Genomic DNA, 5,928 nt, shown 5'->3' with positions numbered 1-5,928 from the left:
TAAAGTTATAAGCGTCACGCCAAATAACGTTGGTGTATGGCTGACAAACGGGAAAATGCCTTATCGTAAATGCATTTTAATGAACGAATTTTATGAAAGGTTGATGAAATATGACAGTCCGATTTCCTGAGATTGCTATAATATGTGCTCGTTAAAATATGTCGTCGATACAAAGATGAAAAAATTAAAATAAAGTAAAACCGCGTACTTTGATCGTTTTGGCTCCAATGACTTACGTATTTCCGTTGTACGATACGTACAACGAACTATTTTTTTTTGCCTTTATTAGATCATTTTATTTTTCAACTAGATTTTCTAAACACCATCGTGTAATGTCCACTATTATATTACTACTATAATAATATATGTTTCACACCGTGCACGGACCTCCACATTTCCAACACCCATTACATTCATCGTCGCGTGTACAAGATACATATGCATAACTTTGAGAGTATGTTTGGTTGTATAGCACCATTGATTTCCTATGCTGCAATAAGACCAGCAACGATTGTTATGACAACCAAATTCACGACACGACTGATCGGCTGCTCTTGAAATCACTGATATCAAACCTCCAGAGGCAGCGGTTATTCCTCCAATTGACGCTACAACTGGTGCAAATGGGCCTGTAGCCAACGATCCTGCGGCTATAATACCACCGGTAGCTGCTATTACATCTCCGGCTGCAGCAGCTCCTTGAGCTTTATAATCCGTTTCTGATTTTTGCTTTTTTATGATATGCCCGGATACCATTATCGAAGGATGGAGAGCTTGGATGCTGTATATCAATACAGCAACAGCAAACATATTTTCAAATTTGAGGAGTGCCATTTTTTATATTTGTATACCTATATTACTATGATATATTATAACACGATCGAACTTTCCTGAAAAAAACGGGCGACGACCGAGACCGCGTGAGATTTTTTCCCCTTCTCTCTCTTATATATATATTATACTGGACAGAGTACGACGTCACCCCGACCCGGGAGAGACTCTGTTCTCGACCAAACTACTGGACAGAGTCTGTCGCGCGCGCGAGGCCGCACCGGTATTTATACGGGTTTTCTAAATTAGGTTGTCTGATCACATTCGCGTCTCGACTGTTTTCCAAATAGCCCGAATCTGTTTTTAAATAAAAGTTCAAAGACTCTGTGGTATTGTCCCAGTCTAAACGGTTTCTGAAAATGAACGCCCGTGTTGTATAAATCAAACGACTAGAATTTATGCACATCAACGGTATTTTACTGAAATATTTTTCCAAAAACGAAACATCGTTACTCAAACTCTCGTCTAGTATATCGTTAAGACAGGCTAACGACACGACTCTGCGTGTGTCTATATACTCTAAATTATTTGGTATATAATCACATTTTAATATTTTCATAGTGAAATCGCACTGTTCGTCCGGCGTGTATTGCCGTTTTAATTGTTCTCGTAGTTCCTGCACTTTACGGCTCGGGTTCATTATTAAATTTTCGTTTATAAATTGTTGTTCCAACACTCGCATCGATCGTGAAGCCGACGCCAACCGCCGTTGTGTCGGATTCATAAAACGTATAATTGAAGTGCTTCCTGGTAAATTCGATCTTAATATAGTATCGTTATTCATCGGCGAAACAGACAAATCTCGAGAGACCGAGGGCTCCATTGTGGTTTTTGCATATTATAAAATACGACTATTATATAGTTATATATAGAAAATTACATTTCAAAGTTTATAAAACCCAAACAAAAAAAATGACTGCGTCGTTAATCTTGAACAATGATGATGAACGAACCGCTGGTGTGTCGGTTACACCGACAAATAAATGGCGTACCGTTGAAAACGCAATAGTGAACGACTATCATAACACGTTGCGTGCTTCAAAACGTATGAAAAATTACAAAGGGTACATAGACGTTCCAGAAAACATTGAAACTCTGATACGCGAAGCGGACGGTTCCGAAATCTCGTTGCGAAAACAATTTATTGTATTTACATCGTTATTGAACAGTATATCACAAAAAATAATTAAAGAAAAACGAGTATTAAATTTAAAACGTAAATTATTATCTGAAGATGATTTCGAATTGAATAACAACAATTCGATGAACGATAACGAGCCACCACCGTGCAAAAAAACCAAAACACGTCGTCGTCGCAGCAGCAGCTGCAGCAGTAGCGATTCGTTTGCAATACGTAATAAAATGAGTAAAACCGAAGCTTCGATTTATGATAAAGTAAAAACCCGTCAATCCGTAGTACCTGCAAATATGTATAAATGCAAATCTACCGGTGCCATGTTAGCTACGGCTTTATTCTGTTTACACGACTATAAAAAAGAAATAATTATAAAAGCAATTGTTGCTATATACAACAACAAATACCAATCTGTAAAAGACGTTATAGAATTAAGTTCAAAGTCCATTTACCATATCGGTAAAGAATTAAAATCCATAGACGTCGAATCGTTCAAAGAACTGCCGATTGAATTCCGTAAAATAATGTGTTTTTCCATACTAGATATTGCTAACTTGTTATGCGATAAAAATATTACATATATCTTAGCACGTATGGATTATGATCTATATTTGTCGACGGCAATATCCGCCGTAAATAAATTGGCGTACACCACTATTGAACCGTACAATGCGTTAATAGCTATGTTCTTGAAACTGGGAGTCGAACTACGTAATAAATCTAAAAAAATTATTATTATTATCATTCGTGGACATGAATATCAAGTGGTACATGATAGTTTCTACGGTCAGACACCGTATATCATACAACGTGCCACATAACGTGAATGTTCGTGGGTCTCGTCGGAAAAAACTTTCCTGAAAAGTATTATTATTATTATTATTACAGTATTATCTTTTCCCTTCCTCTCTTTTATATATATATATATACATGGACAGAGGGACGTCCGTCACCCCGACCCGGGAGAGACTCTGTTCTCGACCAAACTACTGGACAGAGTCTGTCGCGCGCGCGAGGGCCGCACCGGTATTTATACGGGTTTTCGTAGTCCCCACCACGACCACCACCACCAAATTATTATTACGCTTACGGCACATTTTTTTGATATAACGGTTTCGAGCCGTACGAAACACCATGGTACCACTTGCCGCGCACGGCTACTGTAGACGTTGACGCAACTGGTACACGGTGGTTCCGACGGTCCGATTCCGTATTTCGAATCACGTATTCATTGAACGATATCTATAGTAACCGGTTTTTGTCGTTAGGTCACGCGCTGGTGTGCGTATATAGCGTCGGACCGTTTGTTATATAAAGCGATCGTGTTCGACGATCTCGCATCAGTGTTCGTTGCGGATGTTTCTAGAAACATGTACAGCACACACCTATATATATGACACTCGTTCATCAGTCTGTTGTACGCTGTTGTATATTGTTACCATGATACATGCGCTAGTGTTTTTCATGATCACAGAATGTATATTCGTAAAAATCCATGCACCGGATTACGTTCCGCAGAAGTGACTGAACGTGTGTACGTTTGACTTAGTGCGCAGATGGCATGGTTCCAGAGACCCAAGACTGCCTTCGGGCACGCGGGTCCCGTGTTACGGGTGTATCGCTATTAGCTGCCCGTCTCACGTGCCACAACAATGGTCTTACAATACATACGTTCAGATCCGAATCCGATCATGTTCGGTGGCTGCGATGTCGTTGAATGACATACGTTTCTGTTATGAAATCGTGCGTTACATGGTGTACTATACAATTGTTGCGATGATTGGTGCTCGTACGAGGCGATGATGTCAAGATCATGCGAGCGAAAAAAATTATACATTAGACATTGCCGCTGTATCTATTATGGCTGTAAAACTGGTATTCGATTAAACTCATCAAGAACATTTTATCGAAATTGTAATACATTTGATCGTGTATTCGGTTTTCGAAACGTTTTATGAGTTTTTCGTATTCCGAATACGATATAGACTTTGGTAAAATTACCATGTTGTTTTATTTGATCGCACAGGAATTGAGCCCGTTCCCGTGCCGTTCGAATTTACACACCGTGACCAACATATTGTTTTTATTGTAATTTGTAATTAAATCAGATATCAATTGTCTTGTACACGGGTGTGTTTCCAATGACTCAATATACGACTACGGACTATGCAATCTATCATAAAACTTATAATGTTGGTATCCACGTACGATAGATAATTACCACGTACCGGTATACCGTGACTTTCCAACACTAGGTATAAACGCATATATTGATCACTTCGATGTATAGTTACATACACGATTTGGTTTAAACAGCAGACTTTCTTTAAATTTTTGCAATATATAATACATTTGGTTAAGGTCAGTTTCGCCCGTCGTTTGTTTTACGTACAAACGTTCGTCTTCGTTACATATTTGTGAATAAAAATGATATCCGTTTACAGGTTGTTCGTACGTGTTTACTAGTAATCCCGTATTTGGATCTGTTTCATAGTGCCGGATCGTGTTGAACGATATCGTTCGTGCGATATGTCTATAAATATATCGTCTACGTCCAATTGACTTTGGAAATTTCCAAATTCCGGTAACGTTGACAGTATCGCTTTATTTGTTTGTATATAACGTTATCGACATTGTTCGTTGTTTTCTAAATCTGTGTTTTCCATACCGGTTTTCTTTAGATTTTAAACAATTTTACTAGTTTCGGACAGATTTCTATTTGTTTGTCATTGTCTCCGGTTTTCTATGTCTATAGACAAATTCCAAAATCTCTAACAATTTGGCATAAGACACGAAATACATGTTGTCCACAATACGATGTTCAGCGATTCATCACAGTTCACGTAGAACCACGGTAATGGTTATAGGTACATAATCATGCGACATTCGTATAGAGCCAAGTCGGTTATTTGTTTTTCAGGTTTATCATAATTCGAGTTTGTCGTTTTGTCTAAATTGTCCGACAATAATTTTTGTCTCAGTTGTACATAATTCTGAATTATAGAACTCGTTCGAATTTGAGTTCGCCATATAGTTGTCGGAACTATGCGTATTACTTAAAGTGATTGTCGGTCTACAAATTCGGTTACTATATATATAACATTAAAAAATTAAATACATTTAAACCGTGTGTGGCGTCTCTTTAGCTAATCGAGTCGTAAATCATGAACAAACTTTAATCACTTCGTTCGAGCCGTATCTTCATAATAGTTGTTTAATTACTTATTATATATTTACAAACGTGCGCGTATACCATATACAGGTAAATTATTATAAATAACTATTATAAAATCATCATCGTCATTGGTGTTCGAGGTGCCGTCATTTTTAGAAATAGTAAACGGTGAATACGGGCTTTCTGGCATTGTATACGAGCCAATTCGATTGTTAAAATATGTTTTTTTGCCGGTTTCGGCTTGCCGTAGTTCTTCCATCAGATTCAGAGGTTTTGTTGTTGGTTCTATGGATCCCACTAAATCGTTCATTGTTTTTTCCATACTCGTTTTAGTACCTATATCGTAATTTGTTAAAGTAGTGTTTACGGAACTGTGCGCGTTTATGAATTGCGCTAAACCGTGACCGCCTCCGTCGATTAATACGGACGTTATGTATTTTCTAAACTTGTTAAAACCCAAATTTTCGATGTCTAGTGAAAACAGTACGGCCAGTTGTTTAGCGGCTCTTCGCAACTGTGAGACGGACGTTATTAGTACGTAATCGCCTTTTATGCGTGATTCTGTGTAATCCGGATATCGGTTAGATCGTTCGTGTAGTCGGGCTCCTTGGATTATTTTCTCTCTATTTCTGATTATATAATCAACGCACGCTACCAGTAATTCGTTGGGTATTATTTCGCACGCGTGGTCGACGATTTATAACCTTTGCTGTGTAGGAAAATCGGACGGTGCTGTAGTATGTCTTTTAGATTTTCAATAGTTAACTGGTGCAATTCCATAATCCGA

At 38.1% G+C, this 5,928-nt stretch overlaps 1 pseudogene; it reads right to left on the bottom strand.

The window, feature by feature from the left end:
• Positions 1 to 370: 370 nt before the first annotated feature.
• On the bottom strand, positions 371 to 834 carry LOC113558284 (annotated as a pseudogene).
• Between the last annotated feature and the right edge of the window lie 5,094 nt (positions 835 to 5,928).

Source organism: Rhopalosiphum maidis, chromosome 4 (assembly GCF_003676215.2).
Source record: "Rhopalosiphum maidis isolate BTI-1 chromosome 4, ASM367621v3, whole genome shotgun sequence".
NCBI lineage: Eukaryota > Metazoa > Arthropoda > Insecta > Hemiptera > Aphididae > Rhopalosiphum > Rhopalosiphum maidis.
Note: the sequence above shows the minus strand (reverse complement) of the source record. Positions and strands in the feature narration are given on the sequence as shown.